This window comes from Stegostoma tigrinum, chromosome 6 (genome assembly GCF_030684315.1).
Source record: "Stegostoma tigrinum isolate sSteTig4 chromosome 6, sSteTig4.hap1, whole genome shotgun sequence".
Lineage (NCBI taxonomy): Eukaryota > Metazoa > Chordata > Chondrichthyes > Orectolobiformes > Stegostomatidae > Stegostoma > Stegostoma tigrinum.
The window spans coordinates 26,909,411-26,928,416 of record NC_081359.1 but is presented as its reverse complement, the minus strand read 5'-3'; the positions used below and the strand labels follow the sequence as shown (position 1 = coordinate 26,928,416).

The 19,006-nt window shown below is 40.9% G+C and overlaps 1 protein-coding gene across 2 annotated transcripts in view; it reads left to right on the top strand.

Annotated features, from left to right (window-relative positions):
• Window positions 1-19,006, top strand: part of tbc1d4 (TBC1 domain family, member 4) — a 264,316-nt gene that overhangs the window by 66,638 nt on the left and 178,672 nt on the right. The window lies entirely within an intron of this gene.

The window sequence follows — 19,006 nt, the reverse complement described above, 5'->3', positions numbered from 1 at the left end:
CCTTGTGCTCTCATTGGATGACCTTTCTCAAATAATATCCTTGAGTAATATTGTGACTCTTCCTATCTTTTTGTACTCCTTTTTATCTTGTGAGAAATCCCATATTAATTTTGAGAGGCCATTCCTGTCCTTTCTATTGCACTTCTCATGATTACAGCATGTCGCAAAGCACACAACAGAAAATGAAATGTGTTTTTGAAATGTGATCACTAATGTAATGTAAAATTAATGTTGGGTGGAGTCAATGCCAGGAATAAGACTACATGCTACTATTAGCGTTGACACCTTTACATTTCAGGTGTTTGTTATGAAAACATGTTATCCAAAGTACTAATTTATAATATTATCTGCATGTATTGAACCTTTTGGAAAGGGCACTTTGTGAAGCAGCAGGCATTTGCTACCACAACAACATTGCTGCATTTGTAAGGGACAAGCTTCCAGCATGAAAGTCCACAACATGTTCAGAGAGAGAAGATGTGAGTCAGTTTGTGGTGAATAAAGTATACTGGAGTTGAATTAAATCAATGAGACAACTTGCCTGGAGCTGCAGCCTTCTCTCTCTCTCTGTCTCTGTCTCTATCTCTCTCTCACACACGCGCACACACTTTTTTTCTCTGAAAATCCCCCCATCAAAGTTCATAAGTTACAAACCAACAGGAAGATCTTATTACTATAAGTAGGGGGTTCCTAGTCTTTATTGCTGCAATCCAAGATTTCATAAAGGAGCATCTGGAATCAACCACCACTATCTCTAGATGAAAAGCATTTAGCCAGCCATACCTGATCGAGGAATATATTTCAGTGCCAACATCCAGTGTGTGAAGTGACTTGGGTTAGAGACAAACATTTGGAGAGTATGTACATTCCCCCATGCCCCCAAATATAACCGTTAATTAACCAAGGTACTTTTAAGATAACATGCTGCAGATTTTTTGAAAAATCCAGACTTGGATTTTGTCTCTGTGTCTTATTTTTAAAGACGGGCCATTGTGTGCATTGGTTTAGTTTAAAATTTTTGTTCATAATCTTTGTGTCTTTGCTTCAGTAAGTTTTGCTTATAGCAAACTAGTCCTTACTTGTTACTTAAGCAACCTGGGTAGTCTTGTTTCTGATACTAAGTAACATGCAAGACTAATTTATGTTTGACAGCATCACCTTTTTAAGTTGAACCTTTGTTGTGTTCACTGATGGACTGGGACAAAGAAAGGAGTCAGTTCACCCCTCCAAACTGGGTTGTCACATTCTATTTATCGTTTGGTTTGTTTTCATTATTTGAAGATTGTGAGTGCTTTCTCTGTTAGCATAAAAATCCTGGCCACATTCAACATTCAATAATCAGAAACCTTGTTCTGTTTGAATCAACACACCAATTGGTGGATGTGCAGTTTCCACTACAGTACTTTGAACATTAGTTCATGTTTAAAATGGGCAGTCACTTTTATTTATTTACAATCGTGTCAATTTGAAATTAGTGGGTATGCAAAGGGTCCAGGGAAAGGGAGGTGGGGACTTGTGGCATGAGAGGAGTGGAGGGAGTTGATTAACAGGACTCAAGCATTCATTGCTTCAATGTACTCAAGCTGAAAAAGGCTCACTAATGAACCTGGGGGCACAAACTGCAGGAGAGAAGCAATGTCGGATTGCAAGAGCAGCAAGCAGCAGGGAAAGGTAGTGTCTCCCAGCAAGTTGGAGCTACCTTTGGAAGGTGGCTGGGGTGCAAGAACTTGGGCTGGGAGAGAGTCCAGGCAAAGAGAAAGGTACTTCAGGATGTGGTTGTGTGGGTGATGAGGGTGGAAAAGGAGGCTGGCGAAAGGATCTGATAGGAGGAGGTCAGTTGCAAGGAGGATGGGGGAAAGAACGCGAGGCTGCAAATAGGAGAGAGCAGATTGAGTAAAAAACATCTTTGTAAATTGATGTCAAGCTCTGCAAATTTTAAGAAATGTTAGGTTCATCTGTCAGCTTTCATCGGGTCTGTCAATGTTTCCATTTATTGCAAATGACAGTACTTTACAAATTCATTTAGGTGTTTTGGGTCATCCTGCAATTGCAAAGGTGCTACATAAATGTCGGCCTTCCCTTAAATTATTGTATACAATTCATGACCAAATCACTTTTGCAATTCATGCCTGCTATAGAACATTACAGCAAAAGAATAACAAACCAATTGAAGAGTGATTTTAACAATGTACAGTGCTACAATCAGAGCACCGAGATGTGTGCAACAACAGCAACGTTAACGTAACTAAACTGTGATAAAATATCCCAGTCACTTCACAGGAGTATAATTGGATTTAAAAACTGATACTGAGCCAAAGAAGAAATGGTTGGGTCAGATAACCAAAAATGTCTCAAAACCTTTTGACGATAAGAGAGAGAAGAGAGTTACAGCTTTTTGGGCACCAAGTTCTAGTGTTTTGGACCGAGATTGCTGAAGTCTGGAAGCCAGTAATAGAGCAAATAAAATTGGAAATGATCAAGAGTCTAGAATTTGTAAAATGAATGTGATTAGAATTATATTAAGACTGGATTTAAGAGCTGGAATCAGTGCAAGTCAGCTAACATGGATGTAGTGGAGAATTGGTGAACAGGAATTGGTAAATTAAAATGAGGGCAACAGGGGTTTGGGTGAATTCGGAGTTCAGTGAACAATGTGCAGCTACTACATCAGATTCTTCTCTGTTATATTGACGCATTGTTTTATTTGGACACAATTCATCCCCAATGACAGGACGTTGCTAAATGCTGATCAGCACCACAACCTCAGTGCTGGGTGGATATGAAATGCAGTTCAAATACACTGCCAGGCAAAAAGTTACTTCAGCCTGACTTTAACACAACCCTGGTGGAAAGCAGCTGATGATCTCTTCCAATTGAATGTGCTTGTGTAGTTGCGAGTCAGAAACTCAAAGTGAGGCTCGAATGATTGCAAACCACTCCACCCTCAATTTTCTGTCTTAATTTCTGTTTGCACTTGTACACCTGAAGTTTGCTGATACTTCATATTATTTCTAACTGATGTGTTTCTAAATTCCAGTGATTAAGAAAAGCATTCTCAATCTCTGAGCTGTTACCTCACTGTTTTAATTGTTTATTTCCAACTTCAGTGCAAAACTTTTCAACAAAAAGCAGCGTACTGCTGTATTGATTAACTACGTTCAGTACTTCTCATGACTTGGCAAAAGATCAAGGAAATACCCAAAGGCAACATTGACAAAAATTGATTGTGATTTATTTAGTAGCATTCAAAGATTTTGGACTTGGACTTAAATAATCTGGGATGCATGAATGTATTTCTACTAAACATAGCTGACTGGATTCCGTGATGTGATACTCCCTGATATCACAACCAGAAAGTCCTAGTTTTGTTACTTTTTCCAAATTGAAGGAGCTGACCTCAGTGGTGTAATAAAATTGGCTGTTGTGTTGCATGTGTGTGTTATGTCCATGTATGTTTGTATGTATTTTATGTGTGTGCATTTATTTGCACGTGTGTGTGTACATGGGGATAGTCAGATTGTAAGCTAACACAATGTGAAATTGATTAATAGTTATTTGCAAGAAGAAACAAAAAAAGTTGTTTACCTTAAAAGAAATTATCATTCATATCATGAAGTGTCTATTGTTCTACTGTAAAATATGTACACCTATCCTGTTGTGGAATGTACTTGTAGAAGTGTGAATGTCACGTGAATACTTGCATTAGCAAACTTCTATTGAGCAAAACTTGGTACTGATCCATCATATTATTTTCGTTTTTCAGGCCAAACCTGCTGTTTCTAATAAGTTACCATTCCAACCACCACCTTTATCTTGGAAAGCCCAAAAATGTTTTCGACCACTTGTTCACCTTGCATCATTTGAGGAGTTCTCATGTCTGTCATCAGGCCTCAGTTTTCTTCACTAATTACATTTTCAGGAGGTGGAAACATTGACAGAGTTCTACTGAAATCAAAACAAAATTGCCTGGTGAGACTGAATATGTTTGGCAGCATCTGTGGGAAGAAAGCAGAGGTAACATTTCAAGTCCAGTGACAGCTCTTCAGAGTGGATAGCTGCTGGGCAAAACCAGTATTTATGCTGAAGATGAGGTTAGGAAAGGGCTGGGGGAAAACAGAGGGAAGCAGATTGGTGGAGATGGAGCCCAGAGAGAGAGAGAGGTGTGAAAGTGGTAGGTAAACAAGGGGATTATGGCTCGCAGACCAGAACAGAAAAAAAGGTGAATAACTGATAACAAGAGCTAAGTATAGCAGAGAATGAGTAGTCTGTGCTGAAAGCAAACCGTGCAACATGAGAATCGGCCTGAGAGTGTGGAATAATGGTTTGGCTGTGCTAAATGCAAAATCATAACAGGACTGGGTGTGAGATTGCGTAAAAATACATGAAAGAATGGGAACAAAATCAGAAATTACTGGAAAAACTCAACAGCCCTGTTAGCATCTGTGGAGAGAAAGCAGAGTTAATGTTTCAGATGCAGTGAGACTTCTTCAGAACTTCAAAAGAGTGGAATCAGGCTCTAAAGTTATTGAACTCAGTGCTACATCCCAGAGGCTGCAGGGTTCCCTGGTGGAAAACAAGATGCTGTTCTTTGAGCTTGTGCTGAGGCTTGCTGGAACACTGCAGCAGGTCTGCAACAAAAATGGTGGTTTGGCAATATGGTGGTGTGTTAAAGTGGCAGGCGACTGGAAGCTCAGGGTCTGTTTTTGCAGACAGAACATAGGTGTCGTGCGTTTCGCCACCCCAGTGAAGAAGCACCGCACTATGAACAGCAAATACAACAGACGAGATTGAGTGAAGTGTAGGTAACTCACCCAGAAGGTACATCTGGGCTTTGGATGGTGAGGAGTGAGGAGGTAAACAGGCTGGTGTTACATTTTCTGTGATGGCATGGGAAGGTGCTGTGGGTTTGTTGGGAGTGGAGGAGGACTCCAGCAGGGTGTGCTGAAGGGAACGGTCCATATGGAATGCTGATAAGGGAGGGGAGGAGAATACGTAGCTGGTTTGACATCCCATTGGAGGTGACGGAAATGGCAGCTTTGGACGTGCAGGGTGATATGGTGGGAAGTGAGGACCAGCCAGACCCTGTTGTTGTTTGGGAGAGAAGAGAAGAGGTAAGGGATGAAGTGCGGGAAATGGATCAAATAGAGCGAGGGCCCTGTTGACCACAGTAGGTGGACACCCTCAGCTGGAGAATAAGGTAGACATTTCTGAGGCCCTCCAGCTGAAGTAGGCATTGTCCGAACAAATGCAGTGGAGATGGAGAAGAGCTGGGAGAATGGAATTCAGTCTTTACGGGAAGCAGGGTATGAGGAGTTGTAGTCTAGGTAACTGTGGAAGTCAGTGTGTTTGTAGATGGATATTGATGGCCAGCCTATCCCCAGAAATGGAAACAGAGATATTGTGGAAGGGAATGGAAGAGTTGAAGATGGGCCAGGTGAATGTGAGATCAGGGCAAAAATTGGAAGCAAAATTGATACATTTTTCTAGTTCAGAATAAGAGAGGGAAGCACTACTGGTTGATGTTATCGAGGTACGAGAGAAAGTGTGTGTGGAGGAACCCAAATAAGATCAGATGTGTGGAATTCTGGTCACCCTCCTGTAGGAAGGATGTTGTGAACATTGAAAGGGTTCAGAAAAGATTTACAAGGATGTTGCTAGGTTTGGAGGGTTTGAGCAGAAGTGAGAGGCTGAATAGGTTGGGGCTATTTTCCCTGGAGTGTTGGTGGCTGAGGGGTGACCTTATAGATATTTATAAAACCATGAGAGGCATGGATGGGGTAAACAGGGTAAATAAGCCTTTTCCCTGAAGTGAGGGAATCAAAAACTAGAGGGCATAGGTTTAAGGTGAGCGGGGACAGATTCAAAAGGGACTTAAAGGGCAACTTTCTACGCAAAGGGTGGTGTGTGTATGGAATGCGCTGCCAGAGGAAGTGTTGGAGGTTGGTACAATGACATCATTACAAAAGGCATCTGGATGAGTATATGAATAGGCAGGGTTTAAAGGGATATGGGTCCTATGCTGGCAACTGTGACTAGATTTATATGGGATATCTGGTCGGCATGGACGCATTGGACTGAAGGGTCTATTTCCATGCTGTACATCTGTATGACTCTATGATTCTGTGAACAAGGAATGTTCCACATAGGCGTTCCTGGGGCCCATGCAGGTACCCCCTAGCTGGATCTTGTAGGAAGTGGAAAGTTAGAGGACTAGTCAGCTGCTCCACTGAAGAACCTGATAGGGCAAGGGAGCATAACGAGATGGAGGTACTCACCTAAACATACAAAGTGAATCCTTTCAGCAGAGCCCCACAACCATCTTGGGGTTAACGGAATCAAGAACATCTCCAAATGCCTGTTTTTATGCTACTTACGGTTTTCCTTCTCATATCCACTTGAAAAGGACACATTATCTGAAGTGTTGATGTGAAATCACCTCTGATGCATTTTCGGGTCCTCTATATTTAAATATATTGTAATATAGAGGACAAACTGTGGCTGTGCAATATCTGCTGTGTTTGTTGTTTTTACCTTTGCTTTAGATACAGTGTTTTCATTGAATGACTACAATTTTGTGTCACAACGAGTGCTTTTTCCTCTCTTTCCCTTCCTTGGCCAAGATCCTACATGAAATGGGGACTTTCCTAGAAATGGTTGGGAAAATGGCTATTTCCTCAGCATTTTAGTTTTTCCAGAGAAGTAAATTAAGCAAAAAGGAATTTCCCTCCGAAATCATGGTGACTTGCAGCCTTTAAATTATTGGTATCTGTTCTAAAGTAATGTAGGAAAATGGCCTTGATTCTCTGCCAGTATTCAGTCAGTCCTACAGGCTGGATTATTAATTTTCTCTAAAAGCATCTGAAGTGCACTCAACATCTATTCTGCAAGTACTTAAAGCCAGCATTAATATTTCAGTAAATACAATGCAGAAGTTTTGGCTCCTAGTGCCTAGTCCATTGAGTCCATCAACCAGTGACTTAGTTGGTCTTGTAGGGGCTAACATTTTGCTCATGGTGTGTGATTGGCTAAAACTGCTCAACAAATGTCTAATGATGAGAATGACTGCTGATCTGAACAGTGATCTAATTGGATAAGACAAGTCATTCATCCTAGGTACCAATCTAGGTTTCCTAGGTATTTTTTTAAATTTCAGTGCCATTATGTTGCCCAGCATGGGGAGATAATTAAAACAAGTCATACATGTTGATTGGTTGGAACTCCAGAGACCACTAGTATTTTGAGCATATTTATTGTACCGTGCTCTCCTGTTTACAGAAATAAATCTATATTTGGCCGAAAGATTGAAAATTTGATTGAATCTGTTTTCCACTGCAGGCTTGATGGCCCTGTGTATTTTCTATTTGGCACATGCACTGTAGGTGGGACAATCCTGAGACATGATATTGTGGCTTCAGAGAGGATGCCAACAAGGCTTAGCTGAAATGGTACCAGCGATGAGGGATTACCATTATGCTGAAAGACCAGAGAAGCTGGGATAGTTCCCTTTAGAGGAAAGAAGGTGGGGGTTTAGAGGAAGGGATGATCGACTCGGTGTATGCAAAGTAATGCATTACATGGGGAAAGAAGGTATGGCAGTATCTTCCAAAAGGGAAACTTGAAAATGAGGAATTTGTAAGGCCATGGGACAAGAGTGAGGTCAATGGGATGATTTGGATAGCTCTTTCAAAGTGTTACATTGAGATCTTTCAGTGCTTCCTAATTCTATTGTGCCTTATTGGGTGGATCACAGAGAACTGTATTCCGTAACTGTACCTTGCCCAATGGTTATTGATGGTGACAGTGAGTGCATGAAATTCAATGTCACCAGGGCCACAAAACTGGTGGCAGTCATACTCCCGTAACATGTCCTCCACTCGATTTTTCGTTTTATTGAGGTCATGTGGAATGGGCAAAGCAGTTTCCTTCTCCATATCTTGTATCCCTCCAAAAGCTGGATGCCATTCCCTGAGTGTCTATAATAGAAAATATTCTGATCTCAACTTTGCTTGCCTTAATGGATGTACATAAAAAATATGTTACAGACTTTAATGCAAATTACATCTTAAATATTGTGCACAGCATTAATTACTTCATTTAAGGAAGATGTAAATGTATTGGATGCAGTTCACTGAAGTTTGCTGGATTGATACCTAGGATGAATGACTTGTCTTATGAGGATAGGTGGACAGGTTGGGCTCGTTTCCACTGGAGTTTAGTAGAGTGAAGGGCAACTTAATTAAAGTATATAAGATCCTGAATGGTCTTGACAATGTGAAAATGATGTGACCTAATGTGGATCAGTCCAGATCTAGGGGACACGGTTTTAAAATTAGGGGTCCCCTTTTAGCACAAAAGTGAGGTTTCTTTTTCAGAGAGTTATGCATCTTTGGAACTCTGCCTCAGTAGACGGAAGAGGTGCTGGTGTGGAATATTTTTAAAAAAGAATTAGATTAATTCTTCTCAGGCAAGGGCACGGAGGGCATTGGAGATAAATGAGAATGTGGAATTTGAAACACAAAGAGATCAACTACCTTGATCTTATGAATGGCCGAGTAGGGTTCAAGGGCTGAATGACCTAGTTCTACTCTTCGAAGGTGTGTTTGTGTAAATGCTTTGCCTCAGCTTTCTTTTACAATTTTACAATATCTTGAGTTCCAAATTATCTGCCGCATGCTGTAATAATACTCCACCACGTAATGCATCATAAAACGCTGTTATAAACTGAAGGTTCACAAAGACATGGATATCAAATACATTACAGAATAACACCAAAGTATCAGATAATCCTCATGGTTTTCAAGCTCATCGTGTTTTGATATTTGTACCAGTAAAACAGAAACTGAAGAATAAGGAGCAGGAGAGGAGATAAAATGATGGCTGTATTGATTCTGTGCTCAATCTCGGAAGAAGTTCTCAATAAATGTCATTGACAGAATTTTACAGGTGGACCAGCTTCTGGGTCTGCTACCTGAAGAGACAATGGCAAACTCAACTGTAGTGATTGGTCAGCTAGGTGGACTTCATAGAATATGAGCTCCCTGATTGGGTTGTTAACCTGGTCCAGTTAGGGAGTTCTGGCAAATGGATACAAACAGGAGTGTCAGAGGTTCTGCTCACTCTAGGAGCTGGCTCTGAGCTAGGTTTGTGTGTGTGTGCGTGTGCAAATGTGCATGTGAGAGAGAAGGGGGGGAGGAAGGGATTTTAATGGGGGGAAGGTGGGGGAGGGGGGGGGGTGCGGGGTAGGGAGTGATGACTTGGTGACAGGATACCAGCCTTTGTGGAGTTACTTCATCAACCACATTGATAACTGGCTGCACACTTCTCTGGCTGGCATTAATTGGCCAGAAATTGGGTTTCCACCCTTCAGGAAGAAATTGCATTTGAGATGGGTGGCTGGGCTGAAAGCAGAGCTGAACAGCCACTTACAAGCCTCAGTTAAGGTTGGAACGGGGTGCCATCTGCCTAGCCACACCCCTGTCAAATTGCATAACACCCAATGGCAGGCAGGGGGCATTTTACTGACTGTTCCTACCACTCCACACTTAAATCAGACAAGGATCAGTTGAGAAAGCAGTTACGATTGTTATGTAGGCATATTGGCCACTTGTAAAATACGCACAGCAGGGCTTCCCAAACACGCATAGAATTATAAATACATCTTTTTTCTCCTTTCTGAGACTTCTTATAATCTACCTCTTTGATTACAATTTTGCTTAACTCCCTGATCTCTCCTTGGCTGGTTTGGTCTGAAATCTTGACCTACTGAGATTCTGTGAATTGTCTTGGGAGATCTCATTTGGTGTTTGAGAGACAAGGAGAACAGAACGGTTTAGGGAGGAAGTTGAAAACACTAGGGGCTATGCAGCTAAAGGATTGGGGGCTAGTGAGATGTAAACTCAAGCTGCACAAATTGGGAGAAGTGCAGAAACCTCAGAATGTTCAATGGTTGGAGAAAGTTCAAGACAGGGAAGGATGAAGCTGCAGAGGAATTGCAGGACAAGACTTCTAAATTTGCTGCTGGGCTGGAACCTAATGCTGATTTTTGAGCACAAGAATAGCGATGGAATGGGTCTACTTGACACTCATAGTCTGGGATTGTGTTATGGATTTAGGCTGAGAGAGTTTGTCCATGTAGATCTCCGTTTCACGAGTAAATTCCATTTTAGTTGACAATGGCAGAACGTAATTTCAATTTAAGAAGTGCCAAAAAATTGCTGCTTATCATTTTTCACAGGTCACAGGGTACGTTAAACTGGAGTTACATTTTTATTGCTCTCATCAAAAGCTTTAATGGTTTCTAAGTTTCTTTGTAGTTGGTGTTTTTATCTGTCATGATGCTAGTGATTAGCCTCTATGCTGAATGCCCGCAATGTTTGGGTTGGGAGAATCTAAATTATTTGGGGTTCCCATTCTTCAAACTAGTGACACACTGCTGGAAATACATGTAATAGAATGGTATTCAACTCACCCTTCCAGCAACTTTCTAAGTTTAGAATAATGCAGACCAAATTACTCACTGTGAGAATATTCCAGCTTCATTCTGCTACCTGTATAACTGTCCTCCTTCCTGGATCTCTGACAGAAGAGGAGCAATATTTTTTGAGCTTTCGTATGTATTCTCATTAGAATTTTTTGAAAATGCCAGCACTTAGTAGGACGTAGGCTGTTAAACTGAACACCAATGTGATTGTTTGCTGCATTGTACTGTGTCCTGGAAGCCCTATACAATGACTGACTTGGCATTGCCAACTCAGTACCATTCTAAACAAAGGGATGCAAGTCTAAGCTGTTCTCCTTTTATGTAAAGAAAGATAAAAGGAGCCTTAATTGAAGTATTCAAAACTGAGAGGCTTTGGAAAGTAAGTAATGAGAAATTGCTTTGAGTGATATGAGGTCTTCTTTTAAACCTGAGGGCACAGATTTCAGATAACTGGCAAAAACATCAGCAAAGATGAAAATTTGTGTTATGCACCAATTTGTTGTAATCTAGAATGCATTGTCTGAAATGAGGAAGCGGATTGAATAATAACTTTAAAAGAGAATTGGATCGAAGAGATAATGCTACATGGTTATGGGTAAAAGAGCAGGGGCCTAGAGTTCTCTTTCTAAGAGCTGGCAGAAGTAAAGTACAAATCAGCCATTAGTACATCTGGCATTCTGTGACATTAACTCAGCAATTTGACTGATGAGCACAAGTGCAGGACAAGCCAATGCCGCATATCTGGAGTCAGTGCTCTAAGAGTCATCTCATTTAACACATGTTGAAATCAATAGTAGAGATAATAGGAACTGCAGATGCTGGAGCATCCGAGGTAACAAGGTGTGGAGCTGGATGAACACAGCAGGCCAAGCAGCGTCAGAGGAGCAGGAAGACTGATGTTTTGGGCCTAGACCCTTCATCAGAAATGGGCTGTTTGAGGAGTCACAGGGAGGAATGCTTCTGAAGCGTCTCACTGTTCTGAATGTAGATATTGTCACGGTTGGGGAAAAATTGGGAAGGCTTGAATGTGGACTGTAGTCCGTTGGGGATGATCTGGTTCCGTAGGCAGGTACTAAGAAAGGTGATGTGGCTGTAGTGGTGATAATAGGAACTGCAGATGCTGGAGAATCCAAGATAACAAAGTGTGGAGCTGGATGAACACAGCAGGCCAAGCAGCATCTCAGGAGCACAAAAGCTGATGTTTCGGGCCTTGACCCTTCATCAGAGAGGGGGATGGGGAGAGGGTTCTGGAATAAATAGGGAGAGAGGGAGAGGATGTGGCTGTAGTCCCTGGTTTGCTTCAGGACATAGTCCAGCAGTTTCAAGGCCGAAGAGATTACGAGAGAGTTGCAGTAGATAATGAAGGGTCTAGGCCTGAAACGTCACCTTTCCTGCTCCTATGATGCTGCTTGGCCTGCCATGTTTATCCAGCTCTGCACCTTGTTATCTTGAAATCAGTAATCCTTTTTAGAGAGGTTATGGTGCCATTGTTGGGCACCAAAAATATATTGTTAGTAATGTGGCATCAGCCTGGAATTTACAAATTGAGTCCCACCACCTGCAGCTCCTCCATGCCTGGGTTGTGTGGTTGCTGCTGGTCACTGCTACGTGTATCCTGACAGTCACCCTGGGTATGACAATTTTTAGACCTCTGCATTGTGGGTATATTACCATCCAGTATGTTACAAAACTATTTATTTAGTGATTGCAAAGAAGCCTATTCAAATTAAATTTAGCAGTGCAGTGCTAACATGAGCACTTCTCAAAACCCCAGCTGCATTGGCCCCATAATTTTTTTAAATTTATGTATATAAAAAATGGAATGTCGGCAATAAACTTAAGTTTTGCCAGTTATGGATGTGAAGGCAGACTTCTTTTCCAGTGATGAAAACTGCCTCACAGCAGCACTGTGGTCACGAACACTTTGTAAACATGCTTTCAAGCACGTTATGTTGATATAACCCACATGCCATTGCATTTCTATTGTTGTCTTACCAAGGAGTGTAATGATTCCAGCAAGGAAAGGTTAGTAGTGAAAACCCTAGACGCTGTTGAGAGGTTGTCCTCTGAGCACTGTTTAACTTGAAAGCAAAGGATAAGTAGCCTCTGTGCTGTGGAAGCACTTGTCCAGCCTAGTTGTTGCAGTTGCTGCCCAACGATAATTTATTCCTCCTCATACTGGGAAAATCTTGAAAGCAAAAATAATTCATATACTACAAGGGGGAGTCCGCATCTAGCAAGGGTTTGACATGATATTATGTTGCATTTTATCTCTAAGTGATAGAAGTTTTGATATCTCTCAAATTAAATGTTTGATTTTTTTCAAATGGCAGGAGATAGATTCATTTTACTGGACTGAGCCAAGTCAAAGCTTGAAGTCTTGACTCATTGATAAGTCTTTTGGTCCACGGATTTGCAGGGTGTAGAAATATTTTCTGAAAGGAATTGTTGAATAGATGGTTATTAATACAGAATAAGCATTTTATCTTGGATATTATGTTAGTCATGTATTGAACTAATTTTTTGCAGATGTGATCTTAGTAAGGATTTCTTTTTTGTTAATCACTATCAGACCAGTAATCTTCTAGGTCAGATTGCATACGTGATTAGAACCTGTCTGGTTCTAGCTCTTTAGATTTGAATGTCCATGTTTACATTTTAATAGTATTTTGTGTCTATTCATTCACATCACCAAGCATCTTAAAATCATAGAATCCCTACAGTGTGGAAGCAGTCCATTCAGCCCATTGAGTCTACACCAACCCTCTGAAGACCATCCCACCCAGGCCTATCCCTGTAACGCTGCATTTCCCATGGCTAACCCACCCAGCCTGTACACCCCTGGATGCTATGGGGCAGTTTCCCCTGGCCAATCCATTTAACCTGCACATCTTTGAATTGTGGGAGGAAATTGGAGCACTGGGAGGAAACCCGTGCAGACACAGGGAGAATGTGCAAACTTCACACCGTTGCCCAAGGTGGAATTGAACCCAGATACCTGGCACTATGTAGTGCTGACCCCACTGTGTCACCCCCAACTTGTCCTTCCCCAATATCTTCATCCAGCAGTCGTTGCATAAAAGTGGGAAGTGGTATTCCACAGGGATTCCACAGTAGCTAGCAATACTGATATTCACCATTTTCTTCAATGTTTTGGACTCAAGAATTGGTTCTAAAGATTATAAAATTGCTGAATACATCAAATCAAGGAGTGTGGTCTTCGCTGGTACAATGGAGGACAGAACATAAAACAGAAAGGAAGGAATGCATTCTTTGAATGTTTGTGCATCTGGTAAAATGAGTTTCAACATGGCTAAGAGTGAAGTAATACATTTGGGTCAATAGAGTAAAAAACAACGCACTCCCTGGAAAATAAGTATCTAGATAGGGTGGAGGAACTGAGGGATCTGTGGTGGTAAAGATAGCGAGGTAGGTTAATAAGGCTGTAGAGAAAGCAAACAGAGTACTGGAGCCTATTTTCAGAGACCAAAAATTGAAACGCAGAGGCATTATAGTAAAATGCATCAAACCTTGCTTAGTCTACATTTGGGAGTACTGTGAATAGTTTTGTTCCCGTATTATAAATAGAACAGCAAGACATTGAAGAAGTGGTACAGAGAAGTATTTAATCTGTATGGGCCTGTGATAATATGAATTGCTTCTCTGTATTTAGAAAATATCTCTAGGTAGTCTTGTTTGTGGGCTAACATGACTCCACAGACGTGAAGAACATAGAATCATACAAGTCATAGTATTGCTCTGATTTATAACCTAAGTTTTTTTTACTTTCTTGAAAACAGTCAGTTTCGATGGCTGACAGACTTTTTTTCCAGCTCCAGTGGTCTAAATCTCTCTTCATTACTGACAGCTTCAAGACTTTTACATAAACTCTCAAAATTTGGAGACTTAAAAAACTGAGCACTCAGTGCTGAGTTGAGCCCATTCTCCTGAACTCAAATCTGTTTTTGAACTGAAAGCAAAAACACTAGTGACCCCTGGTCTGTTTTCTCTATGTACCCTAAAAGTTCCACTTTGTAAACATTTCATCAGTTCTTACTGCAGATATGCTGCGAGGCACTTGACTGAATTCACATGATTATTTGGAAATTATGTGTTTAGGTTACTTTTCAAATTAATTTCTGGCCTCCTTTTTTTGAAAAAAGTAACCTTCACAGAATGGAAATTAAAATCCGTCAGCTTCTATTTAAAAATTCATATTCCTAAATTACAATAATATGTGATACATGTTTATCACTTTAGAAGTTGACTTTCTTCTCTGTCGGTATGTCAGTATTTGGATCAGCAATTGTGAAAGCATGGAGATGCATATCACACCTGTTGGAGCCAGAATTCAGATTCAGATTTCAAAGATGAGCAGGCCTTAAGGTCAATGATTGTTTAACTTGCATGGAAATTAACCTTCAATGTCAGTATATGACAGGTCACATTTCAAGAGGGTTCTGCAAGGCTGTTTATGAAGTAACAGCATGCAATTCAGGTTAACTACACTGTCTAAGCTCAGTCATTGTAGCCAGTCAAAAGGACAGCATAAGTTGCATTTATATAGAGCCTTTAAGGTGGTCTAAAGACCCCAGGCTGCTGGGGGCAGGAACATTATCAGACAAAATTTGTCAAAGAGCTACATGAGATATTGTAGGACAAATGATTGAACAAAGACAGTCATTCTGAGGAACATCTTAAAGGAGAGAGGAGTGATGGAGTGATTTCCAGAGGGGATTTCAGAGTTTACGACTAAGGCAACTGAAGATGTGACAGCCAACTTTGGAGCATTTTAAAGTAGGGATGCTCAAGCAGCCAAAATTATTAGAGTGCAGAGTCCTCAGGGTCACAGGGCTGAAGGCGATTGGAGGGGAAGGTAGATCATGTAGTGACAATTTTGTAGACTTTGTAATGTTTGGCAAACTTGAGCAAGATGTGCAAATTCTCTGCTTAATCTTTGTTTCTTAGTTGGAAAGAAAATTCTGTTATTAATAAAAACAGATCTAAACTCTGCAGCAGAAAGAAAATGGTTAGTAATTCTATGAGTTCCAGATAATATTTCTCATTGCTTTCCATAGTCATATAAGGGAGGTTGCAGCTACAATTATTAAACACTAATGCTTTTGTTTAAAAATTTGTGAAAACAGTCACCCTTAAACATTTTACTTTAAAAGGCCCCAGTAAACTGATGCTTGGATGTCTTTCAGATTTAGAGAGAAATGTTTAGTGTATGAACGTCTCAAAAAATCTTTGTTAATTTATCTGCACGTTACCGCTGTGGCCCGAGCTTTGTGTTTCATGTGAAGGTTTAATTGAAAAATGTGAGACATGGAAAGTTCTGAGGGTTAATGGGTTCAGCAGTTTCATCTGACTTCTGTTAAAGGCTGGGAAAGTACACTTGGCATCCATCTGTTTTTATTCAGGGCATACTGTATTCTCAGAAGGGCTGTTTTAAGCTAATTGCAAACTCCAAGTATAATACTAACATATTTGTTCCAAAATTCTACTTGTAACTTGTAAATAATTCCACTTCAGCTTATTTTCCATTCGAGTTATTTCCTATTCCATTATCCCCCCTCTTTTCGTTTCTCTATCTCCTCTATATGTTTCTCAGTCTTTCATCTCAGTTCACATCAATTAATCAAGGCATACTCCTATCTTACAGAGCCAGCACAGACACAATGGCTTGAATAGTCTTGTTCTATGCTGTAACTATCCATGATCCTATGATGTTGATTGTAGATACTTCTTTATCTTGTTTCACTGTTGTTTTGTACCAGAAGGCTAAACGATATTCGTTTCAGTACAGGAATACTTGACCAGTTTCTCCCCACTGCAAATTCCCGATCTCAGCAGGGGTTGGTTGTTGAATTCCTGCAATATATAAGGCAGAGTTAATGTCCATCTCATGGAGGAAAATGAAAGAGATGGTGACCTGGATTATACTCCAGTAGGTCACTGGGTGATTCAGGAGTGCTTTAGAACTTGCATTCTTGTAGCGCCGAATGTTCCACTGTTCATAGTCATGCCTCGCAAAAATATCCTGAAATGTGCTTCTTATATATTGGATTGCTGTTAAGAAAGCGCATGATTGCTGTTACCTTGTTAAGCACTGTAGACATTTTGGACAAAACACATGACTAAGATGCAACCTGACCAGCATAGATGAGTAGGGCAGAAGGGCCTGTTTCCGTGCTGTATGACTCTATGACTCAAAAACTGCTTAGTTAGCTTATTTTTGGACATTGGCCAAGGAAGGAATGTTAACTTACAAACTGGAACGTTTTGTTGTTCCAATTTGAAAGGGGCAGTAGCAGACTTAAAAATCAGATTGATCCTTCGAGTTGTTTGGGAACTGGCTACCTGCGATTTGATTAGGGAATAGGCCGCAATGTGAGCAAGAAAGTGGATTGTCGTTTAAAAAAAATACTATCATAAATAAGAATTTAGCATACGTGACTGCACCTGAAAACTTGCGCAGTATTCACCTTGAGTTGGCAAATGAGAAGGTGGTCTGTTGGTGAGAAATATTGTCAGCTCATGGACTTTACCCTGCCTCTTTATTACTAAATTGGCAGCAAGATAAGGCTCTTGAACACTTTGTTATTAGCACGTGGATGCGTACGTTCTGCTGTGTAAGAAAAGCACATTGATGGGCCATCTGCTGAGCTTGGTAGTATATAACACGCTACATAATAGATCAGTGTTTATCAAGTTTTATTTGGATTTGCAGGGAATCAGGTTGGCTTTTCTTCAAATTGAAATCTAGCCTTAGTAACTGATACTTTGCTTTGGTTGATCAACTTTTGCTGAAAGATCTGTTCCCGAAGTAAACATAGCTTTATTTACTTACTTGCTGTGTAATCTGTCGACAGCGAAGTTTATGAGGCACATGTTTTTGATGGGTGTGATTTTTCTTGGGGGTGTGTTAAGGGAAGGTGTACAAAAATGTCAATAGGACCACAGGAATAGATGGATTGAAAGATTGCCCCACTTTTGATAGGATTTGGTTTATTTATTATGACAGGTACCTTGTTACTAAACACAGTGAAAACTGTTGCGTGGTATTGCCACACTGTAGCGCCATCTGAAAGCACACAAAAATAAAACAAAACATAGAATATAAAGGCAGAAAGATGAAGGAATAACGAAAGTGTTTAACTTTACACTCCTTCTTTATTAAGTGCTCCATCATGAGCCATGGGCCTGGTGGCCAGGCACGAGTCCCTTTTTGCCATGCTGCCACTGTTGGAAAGAAAATTGCTCCTCTTAGGCACCATCTCACCTCCACTGACATCTTTACCTCTGTGATTCTTTACTGGACCTTGCCAATGTAGATGCCACTCCAGCCCAAACCCGACTGCACTGCCACGAGTTTGCTTTGGACCCACTTCACTGATGCAGCCAACTGCAGATGCCACTGGGTCTCAGCTAGGCCCAAGCGTGCCTGCGCCTGCGGCCTGTATGAATCTGCGCTGGATGCAGAAGCATCTGGAAACTCAAACTTGCCTCCGAAGTTGCCGCCATGAGTCCAGACTGGTCGGTCCACACAATGCAGTCGCTGTGACCGAGCTTGTCACCAAGAGTTAAGGAAAGGAAAAGAGGAAGAAAAGATAGAAGAGGTAAAGAGAAGTACAAACGAAAAGAAAAGTGGATGGAGTGAACGAGCCCCAGGCTCAGAAGCCGTAGTCCACTGCCATCGCACTGGAAACAAGACTTTACAGTTGTTTGAATAACAGTACTAATGCCCTGTGATGTGCTGATTTATTCCCATTGCAAAGATTGAGGTGAAGAATTAAACTGTGCAGAATGCTCCATCATGAGCCAGCCTATTATTCAGAGCATTGCAGGGTCTTGTGGATAGGTAATCAAAAACAGTAGTCATCGAACAACATTTGAAATCTGTGTTTGTTGAAATGAGCAAATAATCTTTAAATGAAAGAGCCATCGTATTTTTAATATTTTACAGATGAAACATTCTGCAGATGGTGGGAATTCTGAAATAAACACTGGATGGATGTTAACATGTTTGTCTCTCCTCAGATGCTAGCTTGAGCTGCTTTGTGTTTTCTATTATTTTGGTTCAGTACATTGATAAGATCTGTATGCAGGACTACAGTGTTGACTAATTGGCTTGGCAGTGGACCTGGTGGGGACCGTGATTGTTGTGAAGACTGCAGAGATACAACTGTAGTTTGCTGAAAAGCAGCTCGTTTATATCTTCAGGAAACTCTTAGCCATTTGCCTGCTGCAAATATGGCATCAACTTAACCCCCTTATTTCTCTTTCTCACCTATAGGTAAATTGCACAGTTTGCCTATTACAGGGAGAGGATCTTTACTTTGTATCTGACCTGCGCTGTGCCTCCCTTGTCAGCAATTGATGTAATGCAAGCATTGAATGTGAAAGTGGGAGCACTGATACTCCTCACACAAGGCTTAAGTATTACACTAACTCAAAAGAAAGAAATAAAATCCTGTTCTCAGCCTCTCCTTGGCTTTGCCCCTTTTTATTTCTATAATTTCT